The 19,955-nt window shown below is 46.0% G+C and overlaps 1 protein-coding gene across 5 annotated transcripts in view; it reads left to right on the forward strand.

The window, feature by feature from the left end:
* LOC147107380 (rho GTPase-activating protein 6-like) overlaps positions 1–19,955 on the forward strand; it is a 184,726-nt gene that overhangs the window by 38,156 nt on the left and 126,615 nt on the right. Inside the window, exon 1 of one of the 5 annotated variants that reach the window (XM_086006365.1) lies at positions 8,216–8,313. The exons of the other annotated variants lie outside the window; for them this stretch is intronic. The gene's annotated coding sequence lies outside the window, so the exon portion shown is untranslated. Of the gene's footprint in view, positions 1–8,215; positions 8,314–19,955 lie in introns of those variants that run through there. 5 annotated transcript variants of the gene reach the window in all.

A 19,955-nucleotide genomic window follows, 5' to 3' on the forward strand; every position in this document is an offset into this window, starting at 1 on the left:
GGTGTGATTGCACATCCACAAGTTAATGGGGCACCATTGCCGCAGTCAGCAGTACTTGCACAGGGATGTAGGAATTCAGAAATGTGAAACGCTCATTCAGAAATGTGAAACGCTCATTGAGCCAAACCAGTTCACTTTCAGCAGTATGGAGCTATAAATATCTTTGCCCTTCTATTTCATGGCCCAACCTAACCATTTATTAAAATTTTTCCACCCCAAACTTGTATCCTTGTATCACGAACTGTACCAGCAATAAATCCAATTCCTTTTGCGTGCTTTAAATAAGTTGATATTTACTGCACTACAGGAAACTTTCGATTAACCGGCCCCCAAGGTACCGGAAATGTCGGTTAACCGGCAAAATTCGGGAGTAGGTTCAGGTAACTTTTATTACTTTTTTTACTCCATTTGTTGCTGTGCAAGGGTGTAGCTGCAGCTGTTGCTAAGCTACAGAGACGCTTGCAACTTGTGCCGATTGTTCTGAAGCTGTTGCTAAGCAACAGGGTTTGTTGCTTTAGAGCTCCGTATCTTTTACTATAACGTTCGGTTATCCGGAATTTTTGATGAACTGGCACCACGTCGGTCCCGTCCATGCCGGATAAAAGAAAGTTTCCTGTACATCGCAGTCTGTTCTATAAGCTGACGAGCTTAAGCACAAAGAAGTTATCCTTCATCCCGCCCAATTGTTCTCCCATTATTCTTTCTCTCCCTTCTTAAAGTGCTGATTTCTGTGGTGGAATAGTTTCACTAGTGCTGGAAAGACTTCACTGCCCTGCCTGAGCAGCCGTTCTCCTGAGTGTGGACAATGAGTGTTGGCAGGCAGTAGTGGGTATCACAGCCAAATCAACCCTGTCCTCACCCAATATCCACACGCATGCAATCCAGCAGAGCCCACTAGGAATGATGCCGCCAATTTTCAATCCCAGCACCACTGTGACCGAGTTAAGTTTAGCCATACCAGACAACTAGCCGAGTTTCAACTCTGCTGGTCAGTGTTTCAGCCTTGGTGTCAGCTTGTTGACATTTAGAATCATTCACAGAATCTCATAGCACGGAAGGAGGCCATTCGGCCCATTGTGCCTGTGTTGGCTCTTTGAAAGAGCTGTCCAATTAGTCCCACTCCCCCCCCGCCCCCCCCTCTTTCCCCATATCCCTGCAAATGTTTCCTTTTCAAGTATATAATATCCAATTCCTTTTTGAAAGTTACTATTGAATCTGCTTCCACCACCATTTCAGGCCGTGCATTCCAGATCATAAAAACTCGTGTTTATCTCTCCCCTCTGGTTTTGCCAGTTATCTTCAATCTGTGTCCACTCGTTAACGACCCTCCTGCCGGTGGAAACAGTTTTGCCCTATTTACTCTATCAAAACCCTTCATAATTTTGAACACTGATTGCAGGTTTACAGTTAGGACAGGGTCTTAGAACCAGTCGGATAACTTGGAGAGGGGGCCTGGACCTTGTTGGGACCAATTAGATTGGTTAGAGGGCTAGATTTGAGCTGTTTAGAACACTTCCAATATTGGTTCCGTCTGAAATGAGGCAAAAGTTTTAAGATGAGATGATGGCTTCTAGGAGTGGCACTTATAGGTATGCTTATTTTGTATGGAAGATGCTAACTTGCAACTTTTTCAAAACTTATTTTCCTTTAAAAAGAACTTTTTGGGGCATCACTGGCCTTGTCTCATGAAGGTTTATCTTCATCAAGACTGGAGGAGGTACTTTTTTGAGATGAGCAGAATGTTCCCTAGTGTGAAACAGTTAACTGGCTTTATTGGAGAATTCCTGTCATTGCATTTGCAGCGATGCCAAAATTTTGGAAATAAAACCGGGAATGGGGTTAGCGTGTTGGGTTTTATTAAATTTTTTAAAAATGATATTGATTTCCATATTTAGAATTTTACTACAGAGTAATAATTTTATCTGCTGTGAAGACTGGTGGGTGACTTGTAGCATGTTCTGTAACTTTTGAAAGTGTTTTACATTCTCATGGTGGCGTCAACAATAACTTATAGCGCCTTTAATGTAGTAAACATCCCAAGGAGCGTAATCGGACAAAAATAGACACCAAGCCACAGAAGGAGATATTAGGACAGGTGACCAAAAGCTTGATCAAAGAGGTAGATTTTAAGGAGCGTCTTGAAGGAGGAGAGAGGTTTAGGAAAGGAAATCCAGAGATTGGGGCCTAGACGTGTGAAGGCACGGCCGCCAGCAGTGGGGCAAAGGAAGTGGGGGATGCACAAGAGGCCAGAATTAGAGGAAAGCAGAATTTTCGGAGGGTTGTAGGGTTGGTGGAGGTTAGAGATAGGGAGGGGCGAGGCCATGGAGGGATTTGAACACAAGGATGAGAGTTTTAAAATCTTTCTAAAAAATTTATAATTTTGGTGAACCATTTTATCACTGTGCAGGAAATGAGGGGAGAGACTGCACCATCTGTGTTAGTGGTCAACATCCATGTCGGGGAATGTGAGGGGCCATATTAATAATAGGGGTGTAATAGATTGCTAACATCACAAACAGCCTTGTGTATTGAAAATGTTGCAAATGTACATCAGGCTGATCAGTATATAATGGAGAAGTACAGATTAACGTTTTGGTGTGATCTTTTATCAGTATTTAATACTTAGGTTTTGTTTTGATATTAACCTGCCTTTATTTATCATGAAGCGGCGTAAAAATAATTTGTTTAAAGTAGTTGAATTAGTTACTTTCAATCTAAGTAATCGGGCTGCCATGTGGTATGAAGCTATATGGTGTTGAGATGCAATGATGAGTCAGTTTTGTCTTGTGAATGCACTGTGGTTGGGATTAATGTAAGTGTGTGATGTCATCATTTCATAGCTTCGTGCTTTTATCTTGGAGAACAGTGTGAAGTAATGGGAGGATTCGCAGACTGATTAACAGACAGACAGACAGGCCTTGGCACAAACACTCCTTCCATGGCCGTAACCGTTTTTGTGTGTTTTTTTGTTTGAATCGAATAAAGCTGTAGCCGTCATAAATGAAACCTAGTTAATGGAATGATATTTTGTGGTTTGTTTCCTGCTGTGTTGTGCCCAGGGAGCGCACTCCACATCACTCGTTGTACACAAGGGATTCGGTTGTGGCTGTGTATCATCTGCTAATTGCTATTTGTTTAAATACATGCGTTTAAAAAAAAAAAAATCACATGAACAAAACAGACTATTAAATTCATTCACTGCCTTCTTTGTGATAATAGAAAGAAAGACTTGCATTTCTAGACCACCTTTCACAACCCCGAGATGTCCCAAAGCACTATACAGCCAATTAAGTACTTTTGAAGTGTCGTCACTGTTGTAATGTAGGAAATGTGGCAGGCAACTTATGCACAGCAAGGTCCCACAGACAGCATTGAGGTAAATGACAATCACTAATCTGTTTTAGATGTGGGTTGAGGGCGAAGTATTGGCCAGGACACCAGGAGAACTCTCCTGTTCCTCTATATAGTGCCATGGGATCTCTTACGCCCACTTGAGAGGGCAGCTGGGGCTTCAGTTTAACGTCTTATCTGAAAGGCGGCACCTCTGATCGTGCAGCACTCCCTCAGTGCCAATGTCCCTTGTGAGCCGAGCTTTGTTCTGCGTGCGGCCTGTTTCTTTTAATGCGTGGTCCCTTTGAGTACCGCGCATGCGCAGAAATTTAATGTAAAAACCGGTAAGCGGCCTGCGTAGGACCTTTCAGATTGCTGCACGCACCCACGCCTTGGCAGGAGCATTGCTCGGTACTGCACTGAAGCGCCAGTCTAGATTATATGTTCTGACTATAACCTTTATCTTCACCTGTTGTTCACTAACCCCCCTGCCCAGTTTTATTCACTCCTATAATGATCTTCTCTGATGAAGGGTCTGCTGGAAAAGTTTTCAAATACTGATGATCTACTGAGTAGCTCCAGGATTTTCTGGTTTTATTTGAACAAAATCATAATTTAATCTTAGGCCTAGAAAATGAGTGTTCTCAGTAGGTTACTCTCAAAAAGGTAAATTATATGAAGTAGCTTAATTGATATAGTCTGAAGACCAGGTTGGCATGAGTCACCGCTCTCCAGTCCAATATTTCAAATGTCTGTCTTGCAGGATCCTTGAGTGCCCGCTCCCGATCGCCTCTCACCCTCCCAGGACCTACCTGAGGGTTGCTGCCAGCGATACAGCTAACCAAAATCTATTCCGCTTCGCTGGCGAGCTGCTTGGGGACACCCAGCAGGTGTCTGCAGCTCGCTGGCCTAATATAAATGAACCCCAAGGCCTACCTGTTCCGCAGGGATCGTTTCCTGGGCCCAGTTCACGGCAGCAGGCTGACCCCATCCAATTTCACCCCTATAAATGTTTCTCTAGTTAACTAACCAGTAATTCTACTGAATACATCAAACTGCAATGTTTTTAATTGTAAACAAAGGTGTTCTGCATGGTTATAATTATTGCGGGTAGTTGTAGGACTATAATGAGTTCCAAGTACAGGTAGACTATCCTTTGTCCGAACTTCCGAAAACCGAAAACCTCTAAAAACCGAAAGTTTTTTCGTTCAGCGTAAGTCGTGCGCACGACATGACCAGAGTGGCGCACGACTTACGCTGAGCAGGGCAGAGGGTCACAGAGTTCCCTCCTGGGTAGGAGATTGCAGGCCGAGCCGGGCAGTGTGAAGGAGGTACCGGGAGAGTGAACCCAACAATACAGTGGCCCGTCCGATAGCTGCAGCGGCCCGTCCGATATTCTTTTCTCCCCCCCCCCCCCCCCCCCCCACCCCCCGACCCGACCCGAACCGCGGCCCGTCCGATATTCTTTTCTTCCCCCCGCCACCCCACCCCCCCCGCACCCGTCCGATATTCTTTTCTCCCCGACCCGAACCGCGGCCCGTCCGATATTCTTTTCCCCCCCCCCCCCACCCGACCCCCGACCTGATTTGCGGGCCAGCTTAGGAGTCAGCCGATATCCGGCTTTCCAGAGAAACAGGAAGGGGAATGAGACACAGAACAGTCGCAAGAGGTAGCCTGAACTTTTAAAATTTATATTAAATACAAATTTTCCAGTCTTATAATAATACCTTGTGAAATCCGAAAAAATTCCGAAAACCGAAGCTCAGCTGGTCCCAAGGCTTTCGGATAAGGGATAGTGTACCTGTATATTCTGAGAAACCAGGATAGAAATCCTTTTATATTAGAGAGTTATGGCTCTTTCACTGATGGGCTGCTGAAAATTTAAAGAAAATATTTGGAGTTTTCTTTTAATCCTGAACAAATTGCCTCGTGAGTATTTTAAACTGCCTTGCATGGGAGTGAAGAAGAAATGATTCACATTTATTTTTAAACTGATTGCAGATTAAACTCAGAAATTTCCCGCTTAGGGTTTTCCAAAAAACGATGCCTCTGCAACGATTCTTTCCAATTTTATTTATTACACTGAGACAGTTTTGTCCTTTTTCCCCATTCTATTCAGTATTGTGCACCAATCTTTTGGTTGAGCAAGCGTGCTCAGGCAACACTCCGACTGTAATAATCCTCTTGGATGATCTGTTGTTCTGAACTTTATGACCGCATGTTGGATTGGCTTGTACCTGATTTATTCCCCTCCCTGATGGCCAACCAGAGATTGGGAATTAAATAAGTAAGGAGAAGCAAGCGGGAATCTGCACTCTTGCTTAATTAACTAGCTTTGTTTGACCTAGCTGTGCTGCATAATATTTAACGATTTTCACATTTTACTTACAGTGCCCTATTTGACTCTGAGCTGAGCGTCTGACCTTGCCCCACCCTATCTCTCTGTAACCTTGTCCAGCCCTACAACCCTCAGAACTCTGTGTTCCTCCAAATTTGGATCCTCTTGTGTATCCCCTCCCCTCGTTGGCGTCCTTTTTCTTTGCCGTCAAGGCCCTGTGCTCTGGAATTCCTTCCCTAAATAAATAAATCTCTCTATCGCTCACGGGTTAGGATAAGGTTAAGGGTGTGCTATACTGAGGTATAGAATTGAAGATGCCTATAATGATTTATTTCCCTATTATTGCTAAAATACTTCATTGAAATATAATATGGACAAGGAAGGATATTTGCAGCAACTTTGTATATATTTGAAATAAAAACAGAAAATGCTGGAAATACACTGCACATCATTCAGCACCTGTGCCGATGACTATGGTTTGTCCATCACCGTCAATGGAGACAGCCTATGATTTATCTCCAATTAATCCAGGTTGTAGATTCTCGTATGACTGTAAAGTCCAATTTTTTGCGAGGAATGTTTTCTCACACACACTACATCGGATGTCGGATTGACCCGAGGGCTGATCTTTCCTCGCTTTCCTTTGGACTCTCTTTCCTTCAGCTAGCTGGATACACTTGCTTCAAGCTTTGTCACGCCATTGTGAATCACCTTTTGCTACTTTCTTTTGTCACAAGCACCGTGCTCCGATGTGTCAGTTGAGATGCCACCTTTTTTTGAGATTGGTCTTTAGGCAATCCTTGTATCTTTTGAACTGACCACCACGAGAGCATTTGCCAAGTTTCAGCTCACTGTAGAGTATCTTCTTGGGTAGTGTAGTATCAGGCATTCGGTCTAAATGAGCAGCCCACTGTCGCTGCACCTTTACTATAATTTCCTCTGTGTCTGACATATTTGCTCTTTGAGGGCCTCAGTGTCCAGAATCTTTTGCCATCATCAAATTTTCATGATCTTTCTGAGGCAACCACAGTGGAAATGATTGAGTTTTCTGATGTAAGGATTGTAAGTGGTCCAGCTATTTTATATACACACACACACACACACACACACAATGTTATTACTATTGCCTTGCAGACCTTGAGCTTTGTTGACCATTTAATGCCCCTTTTATCCTATAACCTCACACGGAGCCTTCCAAAAGCACCACTGGCTTTAAACAATCTGTGGTTCACCTCATCATCTAGGAGCACGTGACCTGATGTGGTGCTTCCTAGGTAGGTGAACCTATTCACTTTAAACAGCATATGCCCTTCAGTGGTATTATTGGGAGGGATATAAGGTTTTACAGGGACGGGCTGGTATATAATTTCCATTTTCTTCAGACTGTTAAGTGAGGCTGAATTTCTTACCAGCATCCAAGAAATGGTCCATAATAACTTGGAGATCCTCTTCATTGTGGACAGTAAGGGCACAGTCATCAGTCAACAAGAGCTCACGAATAACTTCTTCAAAGGTCTTAGTTTTTTTTTACTCTGCATCAGTAAAGAATTAAAAAAACAGGTTCCAATTGAGGGGTCACACCCTAATATCATTTTTTTCTTTTCTCTTTACAGATGCTGACTAACCTGTGTATTTCCAACTTTTTCTGTTTTTAAGATTTAAGTTAATTGGCAAAAGAACCAGAGGGGAGATGAGTTTTTTACACTGAGTTATAATCTGGAATGCACTGCCTGGTGGAAGCAGATTCACTTGTGACTTTCAAAAGGGAATTGGATATATACTTGAAAAGGAAACATTTACAGGGCTATGGGGAAAGAGCAGGGGAGTGGGATTAATTGGATAGCTCTTTCAAAGAGCTGGCATAGGCATGATGGGAAGAATGGCTTCTTCTGTGCTGTAAGATTCAATGATTCTAAATGCAAACACGGTGACATAATGGCCCAGTAATTCGGGTCCCAACGCATGAGTACGGACGGAGTACTCACGCGTGGACCCGATGGAAGTGCCGGAATCTTGCATGCACTACGCATGCGCAGGAAACCGGCACTTCCGATCCTCTGAACCAAGGGGTTCAGAGGTCAAACGCGTGCGTGCGGGAGTCTGCGCGTGCGCGTTGAACTTCCTTTTTTTTTCAGGTTTTAACGTGCGGGTAAGTCTGTACATTTTAGAAATGTAAAAAGCAGCCGTAAGGACTTCATTTTCAAAGGTAAGTGGTCAATTATTTAAAATTAAAACATTTTTTCCACAGGTTTTTTTTACTTTTAAATACTTTAAAGCAAGGTAAGTTTATTTTTAGCCCTGTTCTTTTATAAAATTATTTTTTTCAAAAATTTAAATTTTTGTTTAAAATAGTTATTTAATGTCATTTATAGTTTATTTACAAAGTGTGATGTTTATTAAAAATTTATTTGAAGGTAAAGTACAGTTTTACAGCCTCAGCATTTATACGCTTTGACAGGTCTATCTGTCAAGACTTATGAATGGAGCATTCCCTGCTCCGATTGGCTGCCTGTTGCTCACGTGATCCCAGGGGACACATCGCACTAACTACGCCCCTGGGACACGCCAGCATAGCGCGCCGGCCTCTGGGACAGGCCTCGGAGAGGAATTCCACGCAGGCCCAGAGCTCAACTGCAGCGTGCTAGGTAAGTGTAGGTTGGGGGCTTGCACCCGCAGGAAGCCCCCGACCCGAATTTCTGGGCCACAAGTTGAAAGGCTGACTGGCAGTTTGAAACTCCCATAGTTGGCTGGTACGGCTAAATTTAACTCCACGACAGTGGTGCTGGGGATTAAAAATTTCAGATTTCCAGTATTTGCAGGTTGTCCTTTTGTTTTATTTAGTTTTGAGGGTAGCTTCAGAAACTTGACCATAAAATTGTGTGTTTTGTACTTGTCTATCACCAATGACGTAAAAGTCCTATATTTCACACTTGCTGATTATATGTTCTCTTTTATAATAAATGTAAGAAATTGTCTTATTTAGTATTAACTGTGGTGTGCAAAAACAGTGATGACCGTTGAGTTGCTTTTTGTGTCTCAAAGAATTCTGGTTTATCTGTTTATACTTCACTGAAAAAATATCACCATTTGTGGTATTTCCACAGTGTTGTGGTAATAAATATTTCTCTATGCCTTGGCCTTGTGTTACTTTCAAGTGTGGAAATCATGTAAACTTAGTCATAACCTGTCCCTCGCAGCTGTGGTATGAATAACCATTTTGGTCAATTTGCAGGTTATTATTTGAGGTTTGAAACTCTGCGGGCAGTGCACTAGTCACTCCTATTAAGAGAAGACCGCGAATGCTTTGATTTTGAGCAGAAAGTAACTGCACTGAAGCTGCTGTCATTGAGCCAGAAACATTTACAGCACCGAAGGAAGCCTTTCGAATCATCTGTGCCAGCTGCTTGCTAGAGCAATCTAAACTAATCCCACTGTCCCGCACGCTCCCCATAGTCCTGTACCAATCCCACTGTCCCGCGCTCTCCCCATAGTCCTGTACCAATCCCACTGTCCCGCGCTCCCTCCATAGCCCTGTACCAATCCCACTGTCCCGCGCTCTCGCCATAGCCCTGTACCAATCCCACTGTCCCGCGCTCTCGCCATAGCCCTGTACCAATCCCACTGTCCCGCGCTCTCGCCATAGCCCTGTACCAATCCCACTGTCCCGCGCTCTCCATAGCCCTGTACCAATCCCACTGTCCTGCGCTCCCTCCATAGCCCTGTACCAATCCCACTGTCCCGCGCTCTCTCCATAGCCCTGTACCAATCCCACTGTCCCGCGCTCTCTCCATAGCCCTGTACCAATCCCACTGTCCCGCGCTCCCTCCATAGCCCTGTACCAATCCCACTGTCCCGCGCTCTCTCCATAGCCCTGTACCAATCCCACTGTCCCGCGCTCTCGCCATAGCCCTGTACCAATCCCACTGACCCGCGCGCTCGCTATAGCCCTGTACCAATCCCACTGTCCCGCGCTCTCGCCATAGCCCTGTACCAATCCCACTGTCCCGCGCTCCCTCCATAGCCCTGTACCAATCCCACTGCCCCGTGCTCTCTCCATAGCCCTGTACCAATCCCACTGTCTCGCGCTCTCTCCATAGCCCTGTACCTGTCCCGCGCTCTCGCCATAGCCCTGTACCAATCGCACTGTCCCGCGCTCTCTCCATAGCCCTGCACCAACCCCACTGTCCTGCGCTCTTTCCATAGCCCTGTACCAATCCCACTGCCCATCGCGCTCTCCATAGCCCTGTACCAATCCAAAACTGATCCCACTGTCTCACTCTCTCCCCATAGCCCTGTACCAATCCAAATGCTCCCCGCGCTCTCCATAGCCCTGTACTAATCCTACTGTCCCGTGCTCTCTCCATAGCCCTTGTAACCATCCCACTGTCCTGCCCTCTCTCCATAGTCCTGTACCAATCCTACTGTCCCGCTCTCTCTCCATAGCCCTATACCAATCCCACTGTCCCGTGCTCTCTCCATAGCCCTTGTAACCATCCCACTGTCCCGCCCTCTCTCCATAGTCCTGTACCAATCCTACTGTCCCGCGTGCTCTCCATAGTCCTGTACCAAGCCCACTGTCCCGGGCTCTCTCCATAGCCCTATACCAAGCCTACTGTCCCGCGCCCTCTCCATATTCCTGTACCAAGCCCACTGTCCCGCACGCTCTCCATAGCCCTGTACCAATCCCACTGTCCCGCGTGCTCTCCATAGCCCTGTACCAATCCCACTGTCCTGCGCTCTCGCCATAGCCCTGTACCAATCCCACTGTCCTGCGCGCTCTCCATAGCCCTGCACCAATCCAAAACTAATCCCACTCTCTTGCTCTCTCCCCATAGCCCTGTACTAATCCCACCGCCCCGTGCTCTCCCCATAGCCCTCTACCAGTCCCACTGTCCCACGCGCTCTCCATAGTCCTGTACCAATCTCACTGTCCCGCGTGCTCTCCCTAGTCCTGTACCAATACCACCGCCCTGTGCTCTCGCCATAGCCCTGTACCAATCCCACCGTCCCGCGCTCTCCATAGCCCTGTACCAATCCCACTGTACCGCGCGCTCTCCATAGCCCTGTACCAATCCCACCGTCCCGCGCTCTCCATAGTCCTGTACTAATCCCACTCTCCCGCGCGCTCTCCATAGTCCTGTACTAATCCCACTCTCCCGCGCGCTCTCCATAGTCCTGTACTTATCCCACTGTACCGCGCGCTCTCCATAGCCCTGTACCAATCCCACTGTACCGCGCGCTCTCCATAGCCCTGTACCAATCCCACTGTCCTATGCACTCTCCATAGCCCTGTACCAATCCCACCGTCCCGCGCTCTCCATAGTCCTGTACTAATCCCACTCTCCCGCGCGCTCTCCATAGTCCTGTACTTATCCCACTGTACCGCGCGCTCTCCATAGCCCTGTACTTATCCCACTGTACCGCGCGCTCTCCATAGCCCTGTACCAATCCCACTGTCCCGCGCTCTCCATAGTCCTGTACTTATCCCACTGTCCCGCGCGCTCTCCATAGCCCTGTACCAATCCCACTGTCCCGCGCTCTCTCCATAGTCCTGTGCGAATCCCCCCACCTTGTGCTCTCCCCATAGCCCTGTACCAATCCAAAACTAATCCCACTGTCCCTCTCCCTATAGCCCTGTACCAATCCCACTGTCCCGCTCTCTCCCCATAGTCCTGTACCAATCCCACTGTCCCACTCTCCCCATAGCCCTGTACCAATCCAAAACTAATCCCACTGTCCCGCTCTCTCCCCATAGTCCTGTATCTTCCCCTGCTTCAAGTATTTATCCAATTTTCCTTTAAAAGATGCAATGGCCATCCACTGCTGTGGGGGAGAGGTGGAGGAGGGAATCTTATTTCTATAGGTAACATGCCAGAGTTGAATTGTGGACATGTTCAGAAGGATGAAAAGCCTTCTGGGCTTTAGTTACCTTTACGTGCTCGAGCAACTTTTGTGCTGAACCATCTATCTGGATGGTAGGAGATCCCTTGCAAATATTGGTGCACTCTTGGGGACCCTCTGCAGATTTGGCGCACTCTCTGCAATCCAAGCTCTTTTGAAAGACCGTGTAAGCTATCCAATGGTAAAATGGTGTTCTGATTGTAAAAAAACAAATTTATTAGTATACAGCAACAGAAATTATGATCTAATGAGTCAACAAATGCAGAAAAAGAGCGATCTCGACACTGTCCTTGTGGTCAAGGGACCCCAGTTTGAAATTAACCAAGGTGACCACCAAATGGATGTGTCATAAATCACAACTTCTACAAGAAGTAACTCAGGAAGTACTACTGAACGGCCAGCTGAGGGTGCCGTCCGAGGAGTATAAATACTCGGGCGTGAGCCCAACTTGGCCAGAGACAATCTGGAAACAGGAAGCTAGTGACTACTAACTAGACCTCCATGTTTTGTTACAAGTCGATTAAAGCCTTGCTTTATGTACAACCAAGTGCGTAGTGAGTCTTTATTACGTCAATTTAATCGACTTGTTATCGTCTCCATGCCTTGGGTGATTCAGAACAACCAGCTGCAACTCGAACCGCAGAAAGGGACTTGGGCAAGAAACTGATCCATCATGGAAAAACTCCTTAGACCCGCTCGTCTCGACCTGGACCCGAATGCACCTGCGGCAGCGAAGGTATGGAAGCATTGGTTTTGTACCTTTAGCAACTTTCTTGAAGAATGTGGGGCGGATGCCCCTAATAAGTTACGAATGCTTATTAACTACGTATCCCCTCGTGTATATGATTATATTGAGGACTGTATAGACTATGATGCTGCTGTCCAAATTTTACAGCAGCTATATGTCAAGTCCCCGAATGAATTATTTGCTCGACACCTACTGGCCACAACTCGGCAGCAGCCTGGGGAATCACTCGATGAATTCCTCCAGAAACTTCGCAGGCTCAGCAAAGATTATATAACCTTAAAGCGGTTACAGCTGAACAGTATCAAGAGGAACTAATCCATGATTCCTTTATCAATGGGATTGCGTCCCCTTTTATACGTCAGCGCCTGCTGGAAAATAAAACCCTCAATTTACAGGCTGCTTATGACCAGGCGTGTTCCCTGGACTTGGCCAAGAAGAATGCAGACACTTATCTCCCACCACATGCATGGGCGGCGGCTATCGCCTTTAATAAGTCTTTCGATAGGTCTCGGGTGGATGCCCCTGCTGATGATGACTCTACTCTAACGGATGACGACCCTACCCTAGAGGCCTTTGCTGATGATGACCCCGCCCTAGCAGCATCCTGGCAATCAGGAAGAAAGTGTTTCTTTTGTGGAGGTACGTTCCATTACAGAAAATTTTGCCCGGCTCATAATGCGACCTGCAATCATTGCAGCAAGAAAGGACACTTTTCCAAGGTATGTCAGTCACGGGCCTCTGCTAACAAGAAAGGCCGCTCCTCTAAAGTATACCGGTCGAGAGCTCCTGTTAGCTTCACAGCTACTATCTATGGAGCTGCTCCTCCCCCAAGAACCACTGCTAAGGCTACAGCTGCCGAAGGAAAAATTACCCCTCCTCCCATCACAGCTGTTTTTCCCCAAAGTTTGTCCCATGCAGCCACGAAGGTTTCAGTAAATGGGCACACTCTAAGCGCGCTAATCGACTCCTGCAGCTCTGACAGCTTCATTAGTAAGCAGGCTGTCAGCAGGTTAAAACTGCGCATTTATCCCTCGGACAGGGAGATTGCAATGGCTCTGACGACTCTGACCATCAATTCTTCTGGCTTCTGTCTTGTCAACCTCATCCTCAATGGTCACATGTATCCCTCCACCCGGCTCAGAGTACTCGAAAACTTATGTAGCGATGTGCTTCTGGGACAGGACTTCCAGAAGCAGCACAAAAGACTCACTTTTGAGTTTGGAGGGTCGAAGCCGGAGCTTACCATTTCTAAGGTGCCGTTTTGTGCACTCTCGGCAGCTTTACTCGGTGAGCCCTCCCTGTTTGCCAATCTCTCCCCCCGCTGTAAACCCATAGCCACCAAATTGCAGCGCTTTAGCCAAGACGACTGAGCATTTATCGAGGGAGAAATCTCTCGCCTTTTAGCTGACGGTATTATTGAGCCGTGTTCATCCCCCTGGCGGGCTCAAGTCGTCGTTGTGAAAAACCCTTTAAAACAACATAAGAAACGTCTTTGTATTGATTATTCGCAGACTATTAATCAATATACCGATCTGGATGCCTACCCGCTACCACGCATAGATGACATGGTCAACAACCTTGCCAAATACAAGGTATTTTCAATCTTCGATTTTAAAGACCGCGTACCATCAGGTACCGCTGAAAGACTCTGACAAAAAGTATACGGCCTTTGAGGCCAATGGTCGGCTTTATCAGTTTCGTCGCCTTCCATTTGGGGTCACCAATGGGGTGGCCACCTTCCAATGGGCAATGGATGGCCTAGTCCGGCAAGAGAACTTGACGGATACCTTTCCATATTTAGACAATATCACTATTGCCAGCCATGATCAAAAGGAGCGTGACGCCAATCTTCAGAGATTTTTTGACGTTCTCCGTCGTCGCCACTTAACGTTAAACGAATCCAAATCGATGAAATCGGTGCCATCAGTGAACATTCTCGGCTACTGGGTGGGCAACGTTGTTATTAAACCGGACCCAGAGTGACTTCGTCTACTTCAGGAGCTCCCTCCCCCTACAAATCTCGGCTCTCTTCGCTGGGCACTTGGCATGTTTACTTATTCCGCAAAGTGGATACCTCACTTCTCCGATAAAATACAGCCCCTACTTCATGCGAAGTCTTTTCCATTGGAAGCAACGGCTATTTCTGCCTTCAACCTCCTCAAATGACAGCTAGAGAAAGCCACGCTTCGCTCCATTGACGAAAACCTTCCTTTTGTGGTCGAATGCGATGCATCGGAGGTGGCGATCTCGGCTACCTTGAATCAAGGTGGTCGACCCGTGGCATTCCTATCCAGAACCTTGCAGGGTAGCGAGCTCCATTACCCCCCTGTCGAGAAGGAGGCTACAGCCATCATCGAAGTTGTACGCCAATGAAGTCATTTTCTTGCTCGGCGTCATTTCATGCTCATAACTGACCAGCGCTCCGTGGCCTTCATGTTGGATAACTGGAAGCGCACGAAAATCAAAAATAATAAAATTCAACTCTGGAGGATGGAGCTGGCCGCCTTTGGATATACTATCCGTTACTGACCCGGCAAACAGAATGTGGCCCCAGATACCTTCACACGGGCATTTTGCTCTTCAGTGTCAACGTCGACTCTGGCGGATCTGCATATGGACTTACGCCATCTTGGCGTTACCCATATGTTGCACTTTGTGCGCTCCAAAAATCTACCATTCTCAACGGAGGACGTAAAGAAAACATGCTCCTCCTGTAGGATTTGTGTAGAATTGAAACCACAATTCTTCCGCCCATCAGATGACTTACTCATACATGCAATGCAGCCTATGTAGAGGCTCAGCATAGACTTTAAAGGGCCATTGCCTTCGTCGACGCGGAACACCTACCTACTTATGATGGTAGACGAGTATTCACGCTTTCCCTTTGCCTTCCCCTGTCCTAATATGCTTACCTCTATGGTAATTAAATGCCTCGATCAGGTCTTTTCCCTTTGCGGGAAGGCCAACTTTATCCACACTGATCGGGGTCCCTCCTTTATGTCGAATGAACTTAAAAGTTCTCTCTCCCAACGGGGAATCGACTCGAGTAAGATGACACCATATCACCCAATCGGCAATGGACAGGTTGAACGATACAATGCCATCATCTGGAACGCTGTCTGTCTGGCACTGAGGTCACGCAACCTACCAGACCAGCAGTGGGAAACTGTGCTCCCTGACGTGTTACACTCTATCAGGTCTCTTCTCTCCACATCCACTAATGTCACACCTCATGAGCGATTCTTCAAGTTCTGGCGTCGCTCTACACTTGGGACTTCTCTACCGTCATGGTTGGTGGCTCCAGGCCCCGTGTTACTCCGGAGGTTCGTCCGGTCTGCCAAGAACGACCCTCTCGTTGACGAGGTGGAGTTAACGGAAGTAAACCCCACGTATGCGCATGTGCGGTACCCCGATGGCCGGGAGTCCACCGTCTCGCTCAGAGATCTGGCTCCCTGCCCAGCCAGTCACACGGGCCCGAATGATGAAGGATCCCACGACGATGATGCCAACACTCCGCCCCCCCCCCCCCCCATGAAGATGACGCCCTACCTGGGACATCGAGGGATCTGCCGGCAGTGCTACCGGATCAACTCGGGGAGCTGAACGCTCCCCGTAGGATGGCCACCCGAAATCAGGACGCCGGACAATCTCCGGCTATGACCCAGGATGAGGCCATCTCTGCGCCTATGGGGACCCGCACCCGGAGTCATGATATTCCCAGACCTCCACAGGACGATCAAGACGACGCGGACTCTACCGACATACCGGTACGGGCCAAGCGACCCAGGGACCAGGACACGGTCCGGGGAAACGTGCCTTCTGGTCACGAGCAGAAAAGTAAACGACTATGGCTATTTTTGGTCCGCCTAGTCCGTTAACGGAAGACTGGACTTCCAAACCTTTTAGGGAGGAAGAATGTCATAAATCGCAACTTCTACAAGAAGTAACTTAGGAAGTTGTAAAGTCTGTGGGTTGTTTAGTTAATTAATGCACAGACTCCAAGAGTAACTTAAAACAGGACTTTACTATTCGAAGGTCAGGGCGAATCTGCCAAATAATCCTGACACAGCACTTATATACCGGTGTGGTCACCGTCGGTATTACAGTATACAGAAGCCAACAAAGTAGTGCCACACCTAAAATAGTTCTCTTAAAGGTGAACGGTTACATACAATGGTTTTCTTAAAGGTAGACGGAGACATACACTACAGAAGTAGTACTGAACGGCCAGCTGAGGACGCCGTCCGAGGAGTATAAATACTCGGGCATGGGCCCAACTTGGCCAGAGACAATCTGGAAACAGGAAGCTAGTGACTACTAACTAGACCTCCATGTTTTGTTACAAGTCGATTAAAGTCTTGCTTTATGTACAACCAAGTGCTTAGTGAGTCTTTATTACGTCAGGATGGGCATCTAACTGTCCTGTACTTGACCTGGGAATGCTTGATACTGTCAACGACCGGGGTGGGGGGGTGCAAAGGGAGGGGGAGGGAGAGTGGGAGAGAGAGCGAGAGTATTCCACTCTTTCACACAGACATAGTCGTCATCTTTATAACACTAATGGCGGATTTTCAGAAATTCAGACTTCATTATAAAATCTCATGATGGTGATGATCTAAGGCTTGTTTTCCCTTTTGAAGTTTATTTTCAATTTCTAACAGACCAGACAAGAACACTATACAAAATAATAAATTAACTGTTCCACTTAACAATTGGTAGAGGCTGTTAAAGTGACTGTATTGAGAAAAAGATGGAAGTATGAAGAAATAAGAATACTTTCTATTATGTCCGTGTGTAATTGTGACACGGACTGCAGGAGTTGATTATAACAGGTCTTTACTGAGTGGAGACAACCTGGAACTACTATGCAAAAGTTACTACACAGGCTTATATACAGGGGTGGTCACTACTGGTACTGCAGTATACAGGGGCTGCAGAATATAGTTCCTTCTGCAAAGTACATACACTACACTTTCCATTAAAAGAATGGCCAAAGAATCCCAGATTATCTGCTCCTTTATCTCATTGCTGTTTGTGGGAGCTTACTTTGTGCAAATTGGCTGTTGCAGTTCCCCACGTTACCACAGTGACTATGCTTCAAAAGATAAGTGTGCTAAATTTACATTTTAGTGCAGAAGATTTCTATTTCGATTGTCCTTACCTCAACTAGGACATTAACACTATTGCAATGTGATATACAGTCTACTTGTTAATTTGAAGTCCAGTTTTTTGCAACATATCCTATCCTGCCTTGGCTCATTGTCGCACTCTTGCTTCTGAGTCAAAAGGTTGTGGGCTCAAGTCCCACTCCACAGACATGAGCATATGATCTAGGTTGACACTCCAGTGCAGTGCTGTGGGAGTGCTGCACTGTTGGAGGTGTTGTCTTTCAGATGAGACATTAAACCAACACCCTGTCTGCCCTCTCTGTTAGACACAAAAGATCCCATGGTGGCACTATTTCGAAGAATAGCAGAGGAGTTCTCCCGGTGTCCTGGCCAATATTTATCCCTCAACCAACATCACTAAACAGATTGTCTGTCTGGTCATTATCACATTGCTGTTTGTGGGAGCTTGCTGTGCACAAATTGGCTGCTGCGTTTCCCTACAGTGACTACACTACAAAAGTATTTCATTGGTTAAGCACTCTTTGACATCTTGAAGTAGTGAAAGAAACTATATAAATACAGGTTCTTTTTTATTTTGACATGTGACTCTTCACAACATTTTTACACATAGTCCACCACATTATCTTGATAATCAACTTGGTTGGATATTTACTCAGAATGTGAATTTCAAGCCTGATTAGCGACTGTTATATCCTTTTTTGAGTCTGTAATTTCTTAGAGTAGTATACTTATTCATTGCATTTATTATGTATTTTAGTTTTCACATAGGGCAGAGTAATGGGGAGAAAAATTTGTAAATGTTGCAGCTTGTAGATACAGTATATTTTACTTCTTAAAAGTAAATTTTAAAAATAAATCGAAGGAATTGAGCAGACTTGGCAGCACACTGATTAAATAGGTCAAGTATACTTCCTTGAGACAAATTCCCCTCTTGCAGCTTACTCACTCAGACCAATCTGAACCGAATGTGTGCCTCACTGTTATGAAGGCTTGTGATATGGCCCCATGCCATATACCTGAAAGGAAATGTTAAACCACATTATTGGCCCAGAAATTCGGGTCGGAGGCTTCCTGCGGGTGCAAGCCCCCGACCTGCACTTGCCTAGCGCGCCGGCCGTTGAGCTGTGGGCCCGTGTGGGATTCCGATCCTGGGTCTCCTCCAACTGCCGGCGCGCAGTGCTTGCGTATCCCAGGGGCGCAGTTAGTTCGAAGCGTTCCCTGGGATCACGTGGGCCATGGAGAGCCAATGGTAGCAGGGAATGCTTCATTCATAAGTTTGACAGGAAGAGCTGTCAAACCTATAAATACTATAAGCCCCAAAACATCACTAAAACTTCAAATAAAGTTTTTTTTTAAAAAATCATATTTTTAAAATAACTATAAATTACATGAAATAACTTTTGAACAATTTAAATTTTTGAAAAAATTAATTACATTTTCTAACAGGGCTAAAAATAAACTTACCTTTCTTTAAAGTATTTAAAAATAATAAACCAATGGAAATTTTTTTTAATTTTAATTAATTCACCACTTACCCTGCTTTTTAAAAGTGTAACTGCTGCAGACTTACCCTCCCGGAGAAACCTGCAAAAAAAAAACGTAAGTTCGATGCGCACGCGCTGCCTCTCCTGCGCACGCGTTCGACCACTGAACCCCTTTCAGGGGAACGGAAGTGCCGGTTTCCCGCGCATGCGCAGTGCATGCACGAAACCGGCACTTTCGTTGGGCCTACGCGTGAGTACCCCGTGCGTACTCACACGTTGGGACCCGAATTTCTGGGCCAATATCTTCATGCAGCCATCATCAAAGCCAGTTTGTTACCTTCGCAATCCTGCTGCTTTAAACCCCATACCCTTCCCATACTTTTATTCCAACTGAATGCCGTGATGGTTTATGAATACCAAATTTACTCCTTTAACTTTCAGTGCCTTCTTAAAAGAAAGAAGGACAAAGTTATGGAGATCTGAGGTCATTCCAGAATGGCATTGCTCTTCTTGGACCATGTTGCTTTAGTATTAATACAAGATGTGTTGGCTCTTTCCATTTGCGACTGTTAAACTGAATTCGGACTTTATTTATGTCTTAACATAAAATCTGAGGAAATAGCTGAATATTTTTATGTCGTGAAAAACTATGCCATTGTGTACTGGATGTAGCCAGCATTAATCCATTTTACTGGCTGGCTACTCTGACCCAATTTTTTTTTTTTAGTTGTAGAGATTCATTGAGTGCTTGAATACTCTGTGATGGTTTCACTTAGGGTGCTTGTGCATAAGTAGAAGTTTCAATACTTTTTCCCCCCCTTACTGTTGTCATGGGTTTGGGATTCGTTGGCCATTCTTTTAATGAAAAGGACGTGGAGGTACTGGCGCTTGCTGTCCATGATTTTCCCATAATTCAAATTAATAATCCCGTCTTTCGAATGAGGCGTTAAACTGAGGCCCCGTCTGCTCTCTCAGGTGGACATAAAAGATTCCATGGCACTATTCGAAGACGAACAGGGGAGTTC

This window comes from Somniosus microcephalus, chromosome 14, assembly GCF_052327205.1.
Source record: "Somniosus microcephalus isolate GS21.2 chromosome 14, FLI_Smic_1.0, whole genome shotgun sequence".
Lineage (NCBI taxonomy): Eukaryota > Metazoa > Chordata > Chondrichthyes > Squaliformes > Somniosidae > Somniosus > Somniosus microcephalus.